Genomic DNA, 21,933 nt, shown 5'->3' with positions numbered 1-21,933 from the left:
TAAACACGGGGGAGGGGCGGGGGGGGAAATCGTTAATTTGCAATTGTATGGCACAAAAAAAATTTATCATTTGTTGCCAGACTTCAAACTTGAAATTAAAACATTCTCGAACGTCTTGGAATTCCCGGTACCTGTATGTCGCCAGTATAAATGTCGATAACAGGCCATAAGGCGTATAGAAAGGCCACACATACTGATCGGTATCTGGATAAAGATTTCAACCATCACCCTAGACAAAAATGGGGTGTAATAAAAACTTTGGTAGACAGAGCGCACAAAATTTGTGAACCCGTGTATTTAAAAGATGAGATTGAACATCTATGGTCAAGCTTTCGTGAAGAATAGCTATTCTAGCAAGGGTAGAGATCGAACACATTGCTCTAGGCAGAGAACCAGGGGCAACGACGAACAACAGTCGCCCAACCGCAAGTAAAGTCACAGATCGCATTGGGAAAGTGTTAAGCAAGCATGGGGTGGAAACTATTTTCGGACAACCAGGAAAATAAAAGAATATTTAAGATCGGCAAGAGATGCACGATGTCCTTCGGCTACACCGAGGGGGGGGGGGGGCGTATATAAAATCCCTTGTAATTGTGGACAGGTTTATATTGGTACCACAAAGAGAACGTAAGAGGATTTGCCGCCTGGATCACCCGGATAAAGTGGCCGTAGCAGAACATGTTTAGCACGAAGGTAATCCTGAAATAAAATTCAGCGAGACGAGCCTCGTTTCTATAACCTCTTATTATTATGCGCGCGTGTACAGAGAGGCTATCGAGATTAATAAACACCGTAATAATTTTTACAGGAAAGAGGTAGGTGTTAAACTGGATAAAATTTGGATGTCAGCGTTACACAAGAAGCGTGACGATCGCTTACTTTCAGTCGAGAATGTTGAAATTACCACAGACATCATGGATGAATGGACTGTCTGTTGTATACGTAATTAAGTTGCTACGGAACCGTCAGTGCGCTGGCCAATTTTTTTTCTTTGGTGCGCCGTTTGGCTCTGAGCACTATGGGACTTAACATCGGAGGTCATCAGTCCCCTAGAACTTACAAGGGGAGGCCGCCAATTGTGAAATTCAGATTCGATTCATACTGCGCATAATAAAAGCTCATGGCCACAGGTGTAATGTGACAAAGCACCAAGATGCACTTCTCAGCCGTTGTCGAGAAAATCGACAGTTAAAAGAAACCGCTGCGGTGAAATACTCTCTAGGATTAATAATTTTCTACAGCGTCGTGGCGCAGCGGTAAGCGCTCTGGTTCGTAATCCGAAGGTCGCCGGATCGAATCTCGCGCCATGCAACCTTTTTTTTAGTATTTCTTTTTTGTAATTCAAATCTGTGTACAAACACACACATTATATATATATATATATATATAATGCAATTTTTCTATTATTAGTTTTTTTTGTAATTTATATATATATATATATATATATATATATATATATATATATATATATATATATATATTACAAAAAAAACTAATAATAGAAAAATTGCATGGCGCGAGATTCAATCCGCCGACCTTCGGATTACGAACCAGAGCGCTTACCGCTGCGCCACGACGCTGTAGAAAATTATTAATCGTAGAGAGTATTTCACCGCAGCGGTTTCTTTTAACTGTCGATTTTCTCGACAACGGCTGAGAAGTGCATCTTGGTGCTTTGCCACATTACACCTCTGGCCATGAGATTTTATTATGCGCAGTATGAATCGAATCTGAATTTCACAATTCGCGGCCTCCCCTTGTTAGACCTACTTAAACCGAACTAACCTAAGCACATCACACACACATCCATGTCCGAGGCAGGATTCGAACCTGCGATCGTAGCGGTCGCGCGGTTCCAGACTGAAGCGCCTAGAACCGCTCGGCCACTATGGCGGGAAGTGCGCCGTTTGTCTTATTGAACACCGAGTTGCAAAATCAGGGTTATTTCGAACCTGATGTACTTCGTTAACGTTAACTTTGAATGACTTTTACCAAAATACGGAAAAAAAAATAAATGAAAATGCTCAGTTTTAGCTAATCCGAAAGTAGCAGGAATAAAAAAGGGACCGAAAGTTTTAGATAAACTTGCACAGAAACCAGAATGCAGGTACAAAAGAGTCTGAGGACTTTACCGGAAAGCAGCACTTCAGGTATAGAAGACAGGATTGTAACCTAACCCTCATGTTAATCTGTACATAGTGCAAACTACTCGCATAAAGGAAATTGAGGAGACATTTGGAGAGAGAATTAAAGTTCAGGAATAAGAAAAAAACATGTAAAGAAATAAAATCTTTGCGGTGCTGATATTTTAATTCTGTCGGAGGCGGCGAAGGATTTTGAGCAGTTGAATGGAGAAGAGTCTTGAAAAGCTATTCTAAGAAGCAAGACGAAGACTAGTAAAACTGAAACAAGAATTATGGAATGTAGCAGAGTTAAAACCAGCTGATGCAGATAGAATTACTTTAAGACGTAAGACATTAGTGAAGACGACAGAAACGGATAAGGTATGAAATGCAGACTAGCAATAGTACTAAAAGCATTTCTGAAAAAGATTTGGTAAATCGAATATGAAGGCTTTTATGGTGGTATTTGCGTTGAGCGTAGCCTGGTACAACCCATTTTCGGAGTGGTGACCACATCTGTAAAAATGTGAAGATTTCTGTGTTAATATGCTCAAAACTTCCGCGAGAGCCAACGAACGTCGTCTTCCCTCCAATAAGGGCAACACTTCGCTTCGTGACCATAACTACAGCTGCTCCAGCAAATGAACTGACACTTTCTGCTCCTACAGCATTTCCAAATATAACGTGGAGTAAAAAGACGGGAATGATGTCAGATGGTGCAATACAGATAACGCACACGGCCGGCGATAATGCAACACATTCCGCAGAAAGATATCTCAACTCTTATCTCACGTGCCAATCTCTTGTGCTAGCTACACACAAGGCTTATTCTGTGGCCGATAACAATTCTCATCTAATACGCCATCGAGATAGCCGCCTGTCTACTAGCGAAAGGTTACATTTAATGAAAAAAATTCAAGTAGCTCATCCAGAAAGGTGGCCTTAAAAGGGTAGCCCAGGTGGTTCCTTCGTTCTTATACGATTTGAGAGACAGACCAAGGGCATCAATTGCCTAAAGCAGTGCGACGCACTTTTCAGTAATAAAAAAAAACTTGCAAATTTACGAGCGCTGACGCGTATGGAGTACAAAATATTATGAGCGTCTCTATCATACTAAACGACTAATGCGGTTCATGGTTCCCTATCATGTGAAGATGACACCAGACTTTCGAGAAATATAAATTTTTGCAGCGTTCCATCCCAAAACTTGAGATCAGCAAAAGTTCACGAAGTAAAATATAGTACTTGGGAAAACTCATCTTGTGACAAAAAAATTTACCGATTTCCGAAAAAACAATATAATCAAAATTCTGAATAGCTCCCAACAATTCTACAAAAAACCCTAATTACGTTTTTCTACAGCTTATTAGATAATTGCAGTAACTGTTTATGTAGTTAAAGTTTGTCCCGTCTACATTGTAATAGTCTCTTTTACCTCCACGAAAAATGTCGTTACTGTTTACTGTAGAACTCCCAAAAATCTTTTTGTCTTTCCTTTACTTGCCTTCAACGAAAATATTAATGGATACAATATGCGGAGCATTATTTCGGTTTTTTGTAGTGTAAGTAAAGTAAAAAATAGAAAGAAAAGATTTCTGCCTAAGGACTCGACCCCACGACCCCCTGATTACTCTTTTGTAATATTTCCGCTGCGCCAATCGCTGTCTGGAAGCTGCTATAACGTAAACTGAAGCGCCAAAGAAACTGGTACAGGCATGCATATTCAATTACAGGGATACAAAAAAGCAGAATATTGCGCAGCGGTCGGCTGTGCCTATAGAAGACAAGTATTTGGTGCAGTTGTTAGATCAGTTACTTCTGCTACAATGGCAGGTTATCAAGATATAAGTGAGTTTGAGCGTGGCGTTGTAGTCGGCGCACGAACGATGGGACACAGCATCTCCGAGGTAGCGGTGAAACGGGGATTTTCCCGCACGACCATTTCACCCGTGTGCCGTGAACACCAGTAATCCGGTAAAACATCGAATCTCCGACATCGCGGCGGCCGGAAAAAGAATCTGCAAGAACGGGAGCAACGACGGCTGAAGGGAATCGTTCAACGTGACAGAATTGCAACCCTTCCGCAGATTGCTGCAAATTTCAATGCTGGGCCATCCACAATTGTCAGCGTGCGAACTACTCAACGAAACATCATCGATATGGGCTTTCAGAGCCGAAGGCCCACTCGTGTTCCCTCTATGCACGGCACAAAGCTGTACGCCTCGCCTGGGCCCGTCAACACCGACATTGGACTGTTGATGACAGGAAACATGTTGCCTGGTCGCACGAGTCTCGTTTCAAATTGTATCTAGCGGATGGACGTGTATGGGTATGGAGACAACTTCATGAATCCATGGACCCTGCATGTCAGCAGGGCTGGTGGAGGCTCTGTAATTGTGTGGGGCGTGTGCAGTTGGAGTGATATGGGAGTCCTGATAGTCTAGATACGACTGACAGGTGATGTGTACGTAAGTATCATGTCTGATCACCTGCATCCATTCATGTACATCGGACTTGTGCAATTCCAGCAGGACAATGTGATACCCTACATGTTCAGAATTGCTGCAGAATGATTCCAGCAGCACTCTTCTGAGTTTAAGCACTTCCGCTTGTAATGGTACTTCCCCGTACGAGAAATGAAAATAAAAAATTAGCTCCAAAATTCCCAAAGATTTCCCCAAAACAAGTTCCAAATTCCATGAAAAATGAACAAGCAAACAGATTTCCAGTTAACACTATTATTTGGATATTAAGCAGTAACTGAACCAGGAATCTAATACTTAGCAATTTATTAACATACGAAAGAAAGATAGGATTCCAGTAAAATCAAACTCAAAGTTCAAAAATAGTAAATCGCAAAAATCACTATAATTAAAATTCGCAAAGTAGAATCAACGTTCCCAAAGAATACTCCGTGTGAGTACCCTGAGATTCGTGAGTAATGGCTAAGGATAATTCAATCCCTTGTCACTACGTTACGAGAGTTAGCCGAAGTAGGTCATACTTTTGAATGCTCGTATATGTAGGCGCAATCAGACTTTTTTCAGAATTGATTATTGCAATCTACTATGACGCAGTGAAACGATACTTTGACTTCAAATATTACGTTTTTTAGAATTCAGATAGAGGACTTGCATATATTAGACAGAAACGACTTTTAATTAGATAACCTGAAGTTAACACTATTCAGGAAGTGAACACAGATAGACAATTTCATTCGTAATGACTAATGGACTATGGAACTTGGCGATAGTTACGAAGCATATAAATTATAATTCCCCCCCCCCCCCCAACACCTGGGAAAGCTTCTTCCTCACGGCTCTGTTAGAAAGTGACTAATATTGGGTAATACACCGGCATATCGTGTCAATTCATGCATTTATCATCCAAGTTTTACAATATTATTTATAGAGATAACGTGCTGAGATATTATTTGACTGGAGCGCTCGGCGCTTATAAAGAAACTCCTTGACGTTAGGAATTAATAACACTGTTACGACTGATTATAGATTTGAGATTACAACCAGTCTATAGGGAATTTGGTGCCGCTGGTACCAATTTTAACTTATCAATATTTAAATAGCAACTGATAAACCATAGATTATAAACGATTTAATTACGACATTTTATGAAGTAAATATCTCGCACAAGTCGCGAGTTCAGTTCATCAATGTTATGTTTGTAACGTCGATACCGACACACAAGAAATAACAATCTCATTGCTCTACCGCTGAGTGTTAGCCAAGACCGAACACCCGAAGGACGTTACACGCTGGTCACCAAATTTGCCAGACACGAACATTATCGAGCATATCTGGGATGTCTTGCAACGTGCTGTTCAGAAGAGATCTCCACCCCCTCGTACTCTTACGGATTTATGGGCAGCCCAGCAGGATTCATGGTGTCAATTCCTTCCAGCACTACTTCAGACATTAGTCGAGTCCGTGGCACGTCGTGTTGCGACTCTTCTGCGTGCTCGTGAGGGCCTTACACGATATTAGGCAGGTGTACCCTTTTCTTTGGCTCTTCAGTGTAAATGGCTCATGCCTTGCCCGACCCGCGCCACAACTGGTGTGCTGTCTGAACGCCTGGCCATCTGGAGGTCCCAATCCCGTCACTTTTACGTCTCGCCGAGCCCTGCATGTACAGGGTGGTCCATTGATCGTGAGCGAGCCAAATATGTCACGAAATTAGCGTCAAACGAAAAAACTACAAAGAACGAAACTTGTCTAGAGAGTAGTCCGCCTTCCGTACTGTTCGCACATGCATTGACAATGCGCTGACGCATGTTGTCAGGCGTTGTCGGTGGATCACGATAGCAAATATCCTTCAACTTTCTCGACATAAAGTAGTCCGGGAACGTCAGATCCGGTGAACGTGCGGGCCACGGTATGGTGCTTCGACGACCAATCCACCTGTCGTGAAATATGCTACTCAATACCACTCCAACCGCACGCGAGCTATGTGCCGGTGATCCATCACGTTTGAAGTACATCGCCATTCTGTCATGCAGTGAAACATCTTGTAGTAACATCGGTAGAACATTACGTAGGAAATCAGCATACATTGTACCATTTAGACTGCCATCGATAAAACGGGGGCCAATTATCCTTCCTCCCATAATGCCGCACCGTACATTACCCCGCCAAGGTCGCTGATGTTCCACTTGACGCAGCCATCGTGGATTTTCCGTTGCCCAATAGTTCATATTATGCCGGTTTACGTTACCGCTGTTGGTGAATGACGCTTCGTCGCTAAATACAACGCGCGCAAAAAATGTGTCATCGTCCCGTAATTTCTCTTGTGCCCAGTGGCAGAACTGTACACGACGTTCAAAGTCGTCGCCATGCAATTCCTGGTGCACAGAAATATGGCACGGGTGCAATCGATGTTGATGTAGCATTCTCAACACCGACGTTTTTGAGATTCCCGATTCTCGCGCAATTTGTCTGCTACTGATGTGCGGATTAGCCGCGACAGCAGCTAAAATACCTACTTGGGCATCATCATTTGTTGCAGGTCGTGGTTGACGTTTCACACGTGGCTGAACACTTTGTTTCCTTAAATAACGTAACTGTCCGGCGAACGGTCCGGACACTTGGATGATGTCGTCCAGGATACCGAGCTGCATACACAGCACACGCCCGTTGGGCATTTTGATCACAATAGCCACACATCAACACGATATCGACCTTTTCTGCAGTTGGTAAACGGTCCATTTTAACACGGGTAATGTATCACGAAGCAAATACCGTTCGCACTGGCGGAATGTTGCGTACTACCACGTACTTATTCGTTTGTGACTATTACTGCGCCATCTGTCAAAAAGCGAAGAAAGTGGTCCAACTACAACATTCATATTTCCTTACGTACGACACGGATATATAATAAAGAATGGGGGTTCCTATTTAAAAAAAGCGCAGTTGATATCCATTTGACCTATGGCAGCGCCATCTAGCGGGTCAACCATAGCGCCATCTGGTTTCCCCCTTCAAGCTAGACGAGTTTCCCGTTCTTTGCAGTTTTTTCGTTTGATGTTTATTTAGTGAGATATTTGGCCCGGTCACTATCAAAGGACCACTCTGTACAGCGTCGTTCAATATGTAATGCAGCACTTTCTCAGAAAGCACATCGGATTTTTTCAGGATTCCAATACATCGTATTGTTCTTAATATTTATCATAAATTTAAAGAGATAATTGGCTTTGAAGTTTCCCGAGGCGCTATAGATTTGCACATACGTCAGTAGCAGAACCGATAGCGTAGTAGCCTAATAACGCATTACAATAAACGTTTTGCTACGTCAAATATCGCCCGAAGCAATCTTTCTCTCGTTCAATTTGAGTTACCCACATCTCGTAATTGTAAAATCCATGATAATGTTTTATGAATAATGCACGTCGTCTTGTTTTTAATTGCACATTGGACGCGAAATTTCAGTTTTCATTTCAAATATAAATTCTTAATTGCCGATATTTTATGAAAGACTTAACAAAGGTTGCGTAAATTAACAATTTAATTTTTAAGGAAAAATAAAAAACTGAGTACTGTCCATTGCTTTATACCAAAGATGTAGGTATGTGTCGTAGAAACATGAAAAATAATCGTTTTCACAGCATCGAGCACACCATACAAATGCTGCGTTTTTACATTTTCCAAGGTACCATTGCAATAGGAACCCAACAGAACTGACCTGGAGCCAAGTTGAGGGATTTGGCCCGAGAAATAACAGGACTGTTACGCTACCAGATGTACTGGAACTAACGCACGCAGCTCTTTCACATGTCAGTGGCCAACGTTGGCGAGATGCAGACCTGCACGTCACAAAAGAGGAGGAGAAAATGCGGCGCCTGTTTGGCTTCGTGGATTTTGTTGTTGATCGACTCGCTATCAACGTAGCAGATGACAGTTCCAGTACTGAAATTTATTTCTTGGATTCGGATATGGAAGGAGCTAAGAGATTACTAGACGACTGTAATTGAAACCTTCGATGGCTTCGGTATTCAACAATATAGTGAAATCCCTGCAGCATGTTTTTGCATCAGTCACAGCTGGCTCAGAAAAATTACCCTGTGTGTAAGGAATTATCACTACTGTTTGTTATTAGAATTGCATATCAGGAGGCGGGAACGAGAGCATTCTATGCTTTCCGTCTCGTCACCTCAGTAGCGCGCTCGAGTTTCTCCGAATATTATTATTTCATTCTCTTTATAAATTAAATGACATTCTAAACTATACTGTTTCTTTGCCTCTCTTTTAGGGTCTTTAAATAGAAAAATGTCACCAGTAGGAATATTCTGTGACTTATCCAAAGCATTTGATTGTGTGAAACATGACATGTTAGAGAAATTACAATTCTATGGTATAAATGGAACAGAATATGAGTGGTTTGAGTCATATCCACAGAACAGAAAGCAAAAAGTCTCCTTACATGCTTCAAGTGATACAAAGGAGTTTGCCACTTCATCTAACTGGCGTGAATTTACATTAGGTGTTCCACAAGGTTCGATCATGGGTCCCCTCCTGTTCTCGATATAAGTGAATGACCTTCCTTCTTATGTGAAACAAGATGCTGAACTGACTGTTTGCTATTGATAGAAGCATATTTATTAATCCAGTAAAAGAAAGTCAGATAGAAAATGATACAAATAAGGTCTTTGGAAAAGTTAGTAATTGGTTTTCTGCGAATGGGCTTGCTCTGAACTTTGAAAAAACACGGTACAACCAATTTTTTGCTGCAAAAAGTATAATTCCTTCAATAAACGTACCACATCAATAGAAGTCAGTAGCCAGGGTAGAGCATACTAAGTATTTTTTTTTACAAAAAGGTACGGCCAAACTTTCAGGAAACATTCCTCACACACAAAGAAAGAAAAGATGTTATGTGGACATGTGTCCGCAAACGCTTACTTTCCATGTTAGAGCTCATTTTATTACTTCTCTTCAAATCACATTAACCATGGAATGGAAACACACAGTAACAGAACGTACCAGCGTGGCTTCAAACACTTTGTTACAGGAAATGTTCAAAATGTCCTCCGTTAGCGAGGATACGTGCATCCACCCTCCGTCGCACGGAATCCCTGATGCGCTGATGCAGCCCTGGAGAATGGCGTATTGTATCACAGCCGTCCACAATACGAGCACGAAGAGTCTCTACATTTTTAGTACCGGGGTTGCGTAGACAAGAGCTTTCAAATGCCCCCATAAATGAAAGTCAAGAGGGTTGAGGTCAGGAGAGCGTGGAGCCCACGGAATTGGTCCGCCTCTACCAATCCGTCGGTCACCGAATCTGTTGTTGAGAAGCGTACGAACACTTGGACTGAAATGTGCAGGAGCTCCATCGTGCATGAACCACATGTTGTGTCGTACTTGTAAAGGCACATGTTCTAGCAGCATAGGTGGAGTATCCCGTATGAAATCATGATAACGTGCTCCATTGAGCGTAGATGGAAGAACATGTGCCCAATCGAACCTCACCAACAATGCCTGCCCAAACGTTCACAGAAAATCTGTGTTGATGACGTGATTGCACAATTGCGTGCGGATTCTCGTCAGCCCACACATGTTTATTGTGAAAATTTACAATTTTACCACGTTCGAATGAAGCCTCATCCGTAAAGAGAACATTTGCACTGAAATGAGGATCGACACATTGTCGGATGAACCATTCGCAGAAGTGTACCCGTGGAGGCCAATCAGCTGCTGATAGTGCCTGCACACGCTGTACACGGTACGGAAACAACTGGTTCTCCCGTAGCACTCTCCATACAGTGACGTGGTCGACGTTACCTTGTACAGCAGCAACTTCTCTGACGCTGACATTAGGGTTATCGTCAACTGCACGAAGAATTGCCTCGTCCGTTGCAGGTGTCCTCGTCGTTCTAGGTCTTCCCCAGTCGCGAGTCATAGGCTGGAATGTTCCGTGCTCCCTAAGACGCCGATCAATTGCTTCGAACGTCTTCCTGTCGGGACACCTTCGTTCTGGAAATCTGTCTCGATACAAACGTACCGCGCCACGGCTATTGCCCCGTGCTAATCCGTACATCAAATGGGCATCTGCCAACTCCGCATTTGTAAACGTTGCACTGACTGCAAAACCATGTTCGTGATGAACACTAACCTGTTGATGCTACGCACTGATGTGCTTGATGCTAGTACTGTAGAGCAATGAGTCGCATGTCAACACTAGCACCGAAGTCAACATTACCTTCCTTCAATTGGGCCAACTGGCGGTGAATCGAGGAAGTACAGTACATACTGACGAAACTAAAATGAGTTCTAATATGGAAATTAAGCGTTTCCGGACACATGTCCACATAACACCTTTTCTTTATTTGTGTGTGAGGAATGTTTCCTGAAAGTTTGGCCGTACCTTTTTGTAACACCCTGTATATATATGAGAATCTTAATTGGAAAATTCATATTTTGGATCTCCTAAAGCGACTAGGTTCACAACTTTTTGCAATCAGGATAACTGCCAATTTTAAGGATGTAGAAAATAGTAAGCTTACATACTTTGCATACTTCCACTCTCTGATGTCATACAGAATAATACTCTGGGGCAACTCAACACCTAGGCAAAAGGTATTCACTGCTCAAAAGAAAGTACTCGTAGTTAGAATAATGTGTGGGGTTCATAGTCGCATATCTTGTAGGCATCTGTTTAAAAGGTTGGGAATTCTTGCAGCTGCTTCACAGTACATTTACACAGTAATGAAATTTTTTCTCAACAACATGGACCAGTTAAAAATCAACAGCTACTTTCATGATTACAATACAAGAAAAAAGAAAGACCTACACTATCCTTCACTTAAACTATCTTTGGCACACAGAAAGGGGTAAAATATGCTGCTATAAAACTTTTTGATAAATTACCAGATGAAATAAAATGTCTGACAGACAGCAGTAATAGTTTCAAAAACAAATTGAAATCATACCTCGTTGACAACTCCTCCTATACCATAGATGAATTCTTGAATATGAGTAAATAAATCTGGAGATATAATATATGCATTTTGTGGCATTTAAGGGAATGGAATAGATAACTTGTTTCCTGTACTTATTTCTTGTGCATTTGACACGTTCCACATTATAACGGTTTTCCGTGCTATTGATCAATGGAACACGTAATTAACGAACTATTACGTCTGACCTGCAACTGCTCACATCGTTGCAGGCTAGTTGGACCGCTGGTTGGCCAGACTGTCCAAGTTTAAAGCACCGGTAAAACTGTTGTCCCGCGCATTATCGCTCAGTCTATGTGCGCAAAGACGGCATAGAGCGTATCCTTATGATCGTACTTGACTGTACTGGTCACAAATTGGCTTCTGCTCCACGTGAGACAAAATCCAATGAGATTCAAGCAAACGGGGAAGGATACACGATGTAATGTTTACATCAGGTTCATTCTTATGATGAACAGAGTATAGTGCAAACTCCTTCGGGAAACTGCCCATACGATGTTTGAAGTGTGGGGCAAGAGCCACAAATAGACTGCGACAGACGATAAGCGGCTTGGATTATCGCGCCGACCTTGAACGAGGCTCAGCTGACCCACGTGTTCGTCCAAGGTCACGCACGCCAGTGAGAAGCTAACGGTGCCATAGGTCACCGCTCTTCAATTGTTTCACACGCTGCGATATTCCGCCGTACAGGAAACTGGCCCATACTGTGGCTACCGCTTAAACTTCTCACTTCTAGCTAAGTGATACATCCGCTACATTGTTAGTAACTTGTCCCATTTCACTTCCGTATTTAAAAAAAATAATGAGTATCACATCCGTACTCGGATTAATTTTTCAACAAATCATTACCTTTCATATTACGGAGAGATTTTTCCTTCATTTCACCCAACTTTTCATTTCGCCAATCTATCACGCGATTTGAAACGAAGTACACTACTGGCCATTAAAATTGCTACACCACGAAGATTACGTACTACAGACGCGAAAATTAACCGACAGGAAGAAGATGCTGTGATATGCAAATGATTAGCTTTTCAGAGCATTCACACAAGGTTGGCGCCGGTGGTGACACCTACAACGCGCTGACATGAGGAAAGTTTCCAACCGATTTCTCGTACACAAACAGCAGTTGACCGGCGTTGCCTGGTGAAACGTTGTTGTAATGCCTCGTGTAAGGAGGAGAAATGCGTACCATCACGTTTCCGACTTTGATAAAGGCCGGATTGTAGCCTATCGCCATTGCGGTTTGTCGTATCGCGACACTGCTGTTCGCGTTGATCGAGATCCAATGACTGTTAGCAAAATATAGAATCGGTGGGTTGAGGAGGGTAATACGGAACGCCGTACAGGATCCCATCGGCCTCGTGTCACTAGCATTAGAGATGACAGGCATCTTATCCGCACGGCTGTAACGGATCGTGCAGCCACGTCTCGATCCCTGCGTCGACAGATGGGGACGTTTGCAAGACAACAGCCATCTGCACGAACAGTTCGACGACGTTCGCAGCAGCACGGACTATCAGCTCGGAGACCGTGGCTGCCGTTACCCTTGACGCTGCATCACAGACAGGAGTATCTGCGATGGTGTACTCGACACGAATGGCAAAACGTCATTTTTCGCAGGAATCCAGGTTCTGTTTACAGTATCACGATTGTCACATCCGTGTTTGGCGACATCGCGGTGATGGTATGGGGTGCAATTGGTTACACGTCTCTGTCACCTCTTGTTTGCATTGACGGCACTTTGAACAGTGGACGTTACATTTCAGATGCGTTACCACCCGTGGCTCTACCCTTCATTCGACCCCTGTGAAACCCTACATTTCAGCAGGATAATGCACGACCTCAAGTTGCAGGTCCTGTACGGGGCTTTCTGGATACAGAAAATGTTCGACTGCTGCCCTGGCCAGCACATTGTCCAGATCTCTCACCAATTGAATACGTCTGTTCAATGGTGGCCGAGCAACTGGCTCGTCACAATACGCCAGTCACTACTCTCGATGAACTGTGGTATCGTGTCGAAGCTGCATGGGCAGCTGTACCTGTACACGCCATCCAAGCTGTCTTTGACTCAATTCCCAGGTGTATCGAGGCCGTTATTACGGTCAGAGGTGGTTGTTCTGGGTGCCGATTTCTCAGGTTTTATGCACTAAAATGTGAAAATGTAATCAAATGTCAGTTCTAGTGTAATATAGGCCTTTTTGTCCAATGAATACCCATTTGTCATCTGCATTTCTTCTTGGTGTAACAATTTTTATGGCCAGTAGTGTATTTGCCGAAAATGTAAATTTTTATATGTCATAAGGAATATTACAGAACAGAATCAAGAAAGGCAAAGGTATTATAGCAGTTTTAGATTTATAAAAACCAGGTCGCTATGTCGACTGAAATACGCACTGAAATTTTGAAGGCAGCAGTAATAAAACACATGGAGCGAAAGGAAAGTTGTCTACAACCAGAGTGCAGTTATTAAAAATCTAAGGACAAGAAAGAGAAGCAGTAGCTAAGATGTCAATAAGCTACGGCTGCATTGTATCCCCGATGTTATTCAATCTGTGCACTGAGCAAGCAGCTAAGGAGACCGAAGGCAAATTTGACGAAGAAATTAAAATTCAGCGAGAAGAAATAAAAACTTGGCGGTTTGCGATGACTTTGTTATTAATCAGAGACAACAATGGACTTGCAAATGCAGGTGGATGAAATTGATATATTACTGAGAGGAGGTTTTAATGAGAACATCAACACGAATTAAAAAGTAGAGTAATGGGAATGTACCTGAATTAAATCGTGAGATGCTCAGGGAATAAGATTACGAAATGAGAGAGAAAGAAGTTTGAGTTTTGTTATTTAGGTAGCAAAATAACTGACGATGGCCGAAGTAGAGGCGACAGAATTCAGACTGACAAAGGCAAGAAAGACGTTCGAAGCCATTTTGACTATTTTTCGACCGTGACTGTCTCAAGAAATATGTAAAGGTTTTTTAAATTGCAGCTATCAGTCACAAACTTTGTCAACTATTGTATTATTGATTTATTTAGCGACATGTTTCGAGGGTTAAACCTCTTCTTCAGGCTAAATGGCATTACAAAAACAACTTTACAATAAAGTCATACTGAATTTACGTAGTCTTTTCGTAAAGATGAACACAGCATTTACGAAAAGACTATGTAACATCAGTATGACCTTATTGTAAAGTTGTTTTTGTAATGCCATTTAGCCTGAAGATCAGGTACAACCCTCGAAACACGTCGCTAAATAAATAATACAATAAATTACGAAGTTTGTGATTGGTAGCGGTAATTTTAAAAAAAGCCTTTACATAAGAAAGGCGTTACTGACGACGCGAAATTTGTTAACATCGAATATAAATTTAAGGAGACTCTTAACATAACACCGTAAACGAATATTTGGCGAATTACTCTGCACGCTGTGGTTTAAACTTTGACTGGCCGCCGCATCGTTCATCTCGACTCTCACACACCTGGAAATGTTTCAGAGAGAATACTCTTACAGCTGGCATGGAAGAGACCAAAATAACCTTTTAACAAGGTATGTTGTAACACCGCTTTGCTATTAAAATGCACATGCTATTTATTGTAAATTAATTTTATGGTGTTGTGTGGACTTCCGGCCAGGGACTGGTTTGATGCAGCTCTTCATGCTACTCTATCCTGTGCAAGCTTCATCATCTCCCAGTACCTACTGCAGCCTACATCCTTCTGAATCTGCTTAGTGTATTCAAATCTTGGTCTCCCTCTACGATTTTTACCCTCCACGCTGCCCTCCAATACTAAATCGGTGATCCCTTGATGCCATTGAACATGTGCTACCAACCGATCCCTTCTTCTAGTCAAGTTGTGCCACAAACTCTTTTTCTCCCCAATTCTATTCAATACTTCCTCATTAGTTATGTGATCTACCCATCTAATCTTCAGCATTCTTCTGTAGAACCACATTTCGAAAGCTTCTATTCTCTGAACTATTTATCGTCCATGTTTCACTTCCATACATGGCTACACTCCATACAAATACTTTCAGAAACGACTTCCTAACAAATTTCTCTTTTTCAGAAACGCTTTCCTTGCCATTGCCAGTCTACATTTTATATCCTCTCTACTTCGACCATCATCAGTTATTTTACTCTCCAAATAGCAAAACTCCTTTACTACTTTAAGTGTCTCATTCCCTAATCTAATTCCCACAGCATCACCCGACTTAATTCGACTACATTCCATTATCCTCGTTTTGCTTTTGTTGATGTTCATCTTATATCCTCCTTTCAAGACACAATCCATTCCGTTCAACTGCTCTTCCAAGTCCGTTGCTGTCTCTGACGGAATTACAATGTCATCGGCAAACCTCAGAGTTTTTATTTCTTCTCCATGGATTTTAACACCTATCCCGAATTTTTCTTTTGTTTCCTTCACTGCTTGCTCAATACACAGATCGAATAACATCGGGGAGAGGCTACAACCCTGTCTCACTCCCTTCCCAACTGCTGCATCCCTTTCCATGTCCCTCGACTCTTATAACTGCCATCTGGTTTCTGTACACATTGTGAATAGCGTTTCGCTCCCTATATTTTACCACTGCCACCTTCAGAATTTGAAAGAGAGTATCCCAATCAACACTGTCAAAAGCTTTCTCTAAGTCTGCAAATGCTAGAAACGTAGGTTTGCCTTTCCTTAATCTATTTTCTAAGGTAAGTCGCAGGGTCAGTATTGCCTCACGTGTTCCAACATTTCTACGGAATCCAAACTGGTCTTCCCCGAGGTCGGCTTCTACCAGTTTTTCCATTCGTCTGTAAAGAATTCGTGTTAGTATTTTGCAGCTGTGACTTATTAAACTGATAGTTCGGTAATTTTCACATATGTCAACACCTGCTTTCTTTGGGATTAGAATAATTATATTCTTCTCGAAGTCTGAGGGTACTTCGCCTATCTTATACATCTTGCTCACCAGATGGCTCTCCCAAGTTCGTCAGTAGTTCTAATGGAATTTATGTCTGTATTTTCATATTCTTAGGGTATTCACAGATCGGAAGGTGGTAACCATGCTTCCCAAAACCAGCTATCGACAGTCAGGGTTGTTTACAATCGACCATGCCTAAGATCGGTATTACACTGCCATATTTCTTTGTCAAAGAAATATTTCAAATATTTATGGCAAAGAAATTTGATGGTGTAATGAGGAACTTTGTCAAATAAAAAATACCTCACCAATATCAGTGATGCTCCCAGTGAACTAAAGAAGGGTTGCACTTCTTGCATGATCTTTTTGCGGTCGCAGCGATGTCGGAGATTTGGTGTTTTACCGGATTCCTGATATTCACGCCATACTCGTGGAATGGTCGTACGGGAAAATCCCCACTCCATCGCTACCTCGGAGATGCTGTGTCCCATCCTTGTTGCCCCACGTTCAAACTCACTTAAGTGTTAATAACTCTCCATCGTAGCAGCAGTAACCGATCTAACAGCTGCGCCAGATACTTCTTGTCTTATATAGGCGTTGCCGACCGCAGCGCCGTATTCCGCCTGTTTTCATATCTCTATATTTAAATACGCGTGCGTATACGAGTTTCTTTGGCGCTTCAGTGTAAAATTGTGCAACGTAGATCAATTTGCTTGCTGCCCTGTGAAAACGCGCATTCATTAGCGCGTCTTGGGAATGAAATCGGCAAGATAAGGAGACCGCCACGTTCCTATTTGAAGAATACGGCACCTATGGTAGCGTGATAAGGCGGGAAACGTTCCGAATGTCACGAAACATGACTAGGCGAAAAGGCGCTCCGTGAGGCCGTAGGTTGTAATTCGGAGTGCTGATGTCAACCGAAGCTACGGAATGCAATGGAATACTTGCAACGGCACGTTATCCTCAACGCTGCGCACAAGTTGTGCAATACGTCCTTCTACGAGGTTTTCTGTTCAAAAAATTAAGGAACTTCGTCCAAAAATTTTTTCTCCGTTTACCTTTTACTTATTGTGCATGGTCTCCTTCGAAATAGTCTCCTCCGCAATTCTACACCGCTGCCAACGCCGTTTCCACTGCCGGAAGCAGTCTTGATACGCCTCTTGCTGCATCGCGAGAACCGGCGTCTGCTAATTTTCTTTTCCTCGTCTGTTGTTGTGGTCTTCAGTCCTGAGACTAGTTTGATGCAGCTCTCCATGCTACCCTATCCTGTGCAAGCTTCATCATCTCCCAGGACCTACTGCAGCCTACATCCTTCTGAATCTGCCTAGTGTATTCATCTCTCGGTCTCCGTCTACGATTTTTACCCTCCACGCTGCCCTCCAATACTAAATTGGTTATCCGTTGATGCCTCAGAACATGTCATACCAACCGGTCCCTTCTTCCGGTCAAGTTGTGCCACAAACTCCTCTTCTCCCCAATTCTATTCAATACCTCCTCATTAGTTATGTGATCTACCCACCTAATCTTCAGCATTCTTCTGTAGCACCACATTTCGAAAGCTTCTACTCTCTTCTTGTCCCAACTATTTATCGTCCATGTTACACTTCCGTACGTGGCTACACTCCATACAAACACTTTCAGAAATGACTTCCTGACACTTAGATCTTTGCTCTATGTTAACAAATTTCTCTTCTTCAGAAACGCTTTCCTTGCCATTGCCAGTGTACATTTTACATCCTCTCTACTTCGACCATCATCAGTTATTTTGCTCCCCAAACAGCAAAACTCATTTACTACTTTAAGTGTCTCATTTCCTAATCTAATACACTCAGCATCACCCTATTTAATTCGACTACATTCCATTATCCTCGTTTTGCTTTTGTTGTTTTTCACCTTATATCCTCCTTTCAAGACACTGTCCATTCCGTTCAACTGCTCTTCCAAGTCCTTTCCTCGTCTATCGTAGCAAATCCTCTCCTTTCAACGGGGTTTTCAACACTGGAAATAAAGAGTCCGAGGGGGCCATGCTCTGTAGAGTACGGAGGATGAGGCTGCACAGTGATTTCGTCTTATGCAACAGTCGCGAACCAGCAGGCATGAATGTACGGATGTGTTATCGTGATGCAAGAGCCACAAATTGTCTCGCCACATGTCAGGCCTTTCGCTTCTCACATTTTCTTGACATGATCCACCCGAAATGTGACATTCTCTTGCAATCTCTCGGACAGTCTTCGATTGGCAGGCACAATTTCGTTGACGTTCCCGACATGAGCGACATCGGTAGACGTCGAAGGGCGTCCTCAACGAGGCTCATCTTTAGCATCCGGCCGGCAATTTTTAAACCTTGTGAACCGAGTACGGCTTAGGCCGGTAATACACTAACAAACTTCTTCGTCAAATATCTTTGTCAAAGAAATTTGATGGTGTGATAGGGAACTGTGTCAAATGTCGTTTGTCATCTGTAGTGTTTTTTATAAACACTGCCGGTAAATACGATTGGTCTGTGCCGACCAGTGTGCGATTTGCAGGGGGGGATGGTGAGGATTTCCCCCCCTCTGCATCAGACCATCCCCTCCTCTGACTTTAGTTTATGCATCCCAACCTGGGATGTTTATTTCCCACGCACTGGAGTAAAACTTTACATATAATTTAAATTTGTGGAGCCGAACACTGAAAGTTTTTAATACAGTCTTACTATTAATATGTTTGCCTATTAATTTTGAAAAAGTGTTATGTAGTAGTTAAGCATTTCAAAACATTTAGAACTAAATCATCATTCTCATGTTGTCATTGTTGCTTTCGTCTAAGGTGCGTCATCCGTTTACTTACGAGCTTGCGAGGGAAGTAGTGTGGCAGTCATACCGCAGCAGTCGTACCGCAGAGTTGGGTGAGCTGGTGGCTCGAAGTCCCACCCCGGGCCCTGACACGGGGTGGCGGCCGGCCCGCTACCTGTGCGAACATTCACCGTTACAGTATGGCGCGGATTAACGCGCCTGGGACGAAAGCACACATTACTAAATAACGCACCATCGTCTGCTTCTAGTTCCTAGGATACTATTTCGTGGACCTTCTTTAAATACTCTTCTCTTCCACCATCTTTTTCTTTTCCTTTGGTTTTCATTTCCGTTGTCAGCTGCACGTGCAAGTACCAAGTAGGCCGCCGTTGCGATACTTTATCATCCTTTATACTGCAAGACCGACACACGTGTGGCACAAATTCTGTTGCTTTGGTACAAATTAACCTGCCGCATGCAACATACGCCGCAAGTTTTTACCTGTTGTAGCATGCTGCAAGACGACGCACGCCACATTTCCGTAGCATGCTACAATGTTGCCAGACGTCGCCCCAGCGTAAACGCGGCTTTAGAGCCAGGTCTGTATTGTATGGTCGATGTGATGTGCTGCGTCCGAAACTAAAACCTGCAACCAGATCCAAACGTCGTGGAAAACTGCGAAGAGGTGTCATCCTGCAGCAAGATAACGCTCGCCCACATTCTGCCAAACGGACAGCCGTCGCAATAAAGGAGTTGAGATTCGAGGTGCTGGAACATCCACCATACAGTCCAGACCTGGCTCCAAGTGATTTTCACATGTTTGGACGCTTAACGGAAGCACTACAGGGAAGATTTGAAAGTGATGAAGGCGTCATTGCTGCGGTGCAAAATTGGTTACAGATGCAACCGATGAAAGTATTTTCTGATGAAATAAAAAAAAAAACCTCGTAAAACGTCGGGAAAACTGCATTGAAGTCCAGGGAGGTTACGTAGAAAAGTAACGCATGTTTCAGTTTTCTATCATCATCAGAATAAGTGCAGCTTTTCACAAATGTGCCTTTACTTTTTGAATTGCCGTCGTATATCTGTATATAGATGATTTTGTAAATAAGCTTTACCTATAAAGTACTTTTAAAGATATAACAAGGGATGGCTTTTCTGACATTGCATACGCGTGAATAGTGAGTTTCGGCATTAACATCTGTTTATAAATAACTGTTTAACCATGGGTAACGCCACGGTCCAAGCTAGTAACATTTGTAATAACCCCCTAAGACATTCCCCCCCCCCCCCCCCACGGGTAAAAGCACAATTCGCACACTGGTGCCGACAACTACAAAATTAATAGAGATGTATGAAGCTGATGAGGCGCTTTAAAACGTGAGGCACCCTGAATACAAAAATAGATTAAGAAGATTGGAGACCAGACCAGACCTGGCCTAACCTAACCTGTAGCAAGGAATCTGAGTGTTATAGTGAGTCTGTCTTCCGCAGATGTCGCAGATCTTAAGTGAATATTGTGCTTTGTGATATGAGGATACACTTCATTAAGCACATGCAGAAATGTGTGCTCATCCATTCTTAAGTAATTGATGTACGACTTGACGTCCTCCACTGTAAGCTCACGTAACAAGTTTTGTTGAGTGCTTTTGTCGTGTCGTCGTAAAACCCACGGCTTCACCCAGGTATGTTTCCTTTTTTCCGCTTCTCTTCCGCATGTGCACACAGTGCAATTGTACATGCATCTGCTGCGGTTAAAAACAAGTTGTTGTTGTCAGCCATCTTGAACTTTGACGAAAAATATGATGACAGTGTAAAACCCCTTCTAGCGCTACGTCAAAGATATTTGTCAAATATATTTGAGGGAATATTTGATCACATCTTTGATCAAATCTTTGACAAAGAAATTTGATAGTGTAATACCGGCCTTAGCCACAACCTGGGGGATGTTTCTAGAGTGAAATTTCCACTCTACAGCGGAGTGTGCGGTGATATGAAACTTCCTGGTAGATTAAAACTGTCTGCCGGGCCGAGACTCGAACTCGGGATCTTTGCCTTTCGCGGGCAAGTGCTCTACCAACTGAGCTACCCCAGCACGACTCACGCCCCGTCCTCACAGCTTTACTTCTGCCAGTACCTCGTCTGCTACCTTCCAAACTTCACAGAAGCTCTCCTACGAACCTTGCAGAACTAGCTCTGCTGGAAGAAAGGATATTGCAGACATGGCTTAGGCCGGTATTACACTATCAAATTTCTTTGTCAAATATCTTTGTCCAATACCTTTGCCAAAGATATTTGATGGAGTAATAGGGAACTTTGTCAAATGTCGTCCAATATTTGATCAAATCTAGGGCCTCGCTGTAGATTTGATCAAACAAATCGCTTGTCTTCTGTTCACTGCAATGTGACATGTTACCACATGGAGCGCTAGCATCGCTGCAGCGTTCTGTCGTCTGTAGTGTTTTTATAACCATTGCCGGTAAATACAATTGGTGTGTGCCGACAACTACAAAATTAATAGAGATGTCTGAAGCTGATGAGGCGCTTTACAACGTGAGGCACCCTGAATACAAAAATAGATTAAGAAGATCCTGACCTGACCTAACCTGACCTAACCTAACATAACCTAACATAACCCTCTCCTGTAGCAAGGAATCGG

At 42.6% G+C, this 21,933-nt stretch overlaps 1 protein-coding gene and 1 non-coding gene across 2 annotated transcripts in view; both read right to left on the bottom strand.

Annotated features, from left to right (window-relative positions):
• The window catches only part of LOC124719926 (6-phosphogluconate dehydrogenase, decarboxylating), a 140,906-nt gene that overhangs the window by 99,752 nt on the left and 19,221 nt on the right, over window positions 1-21,933 (bottom strand). The gene's annotated exons all lie outside the window — the stretch shown is intronic.
• Window positions 21,296-21,370, bottom strand: Trnas-cga. The gene has a single exon. It is a non-coding gene; the product is annotated as a tRNA-Ser (tRNA).

The sequence above is a fragment of the Schistocerca piceifrons genome, chromosome 11, assembly GCF_021461385.2.
Source record: "Schistocerca piceifrons isolate TAMUIC-IGC-003096 chromosome 11, iqSchPice1.1, whole genome shotgun sequence".
In the NCBI taxonomy this organism is placed as follows: domain Eukaryota; kingdom Metazoa; phylum Arthropoda; class Insecta; order Orthoptera; family Acrididae; genus Schistocerca; species Schistocerca piceifrons.
Note: the sequence above shows the minus strand (reverse complement) of the source record. Positions and strands in the feature narration are given on the sequence as shown.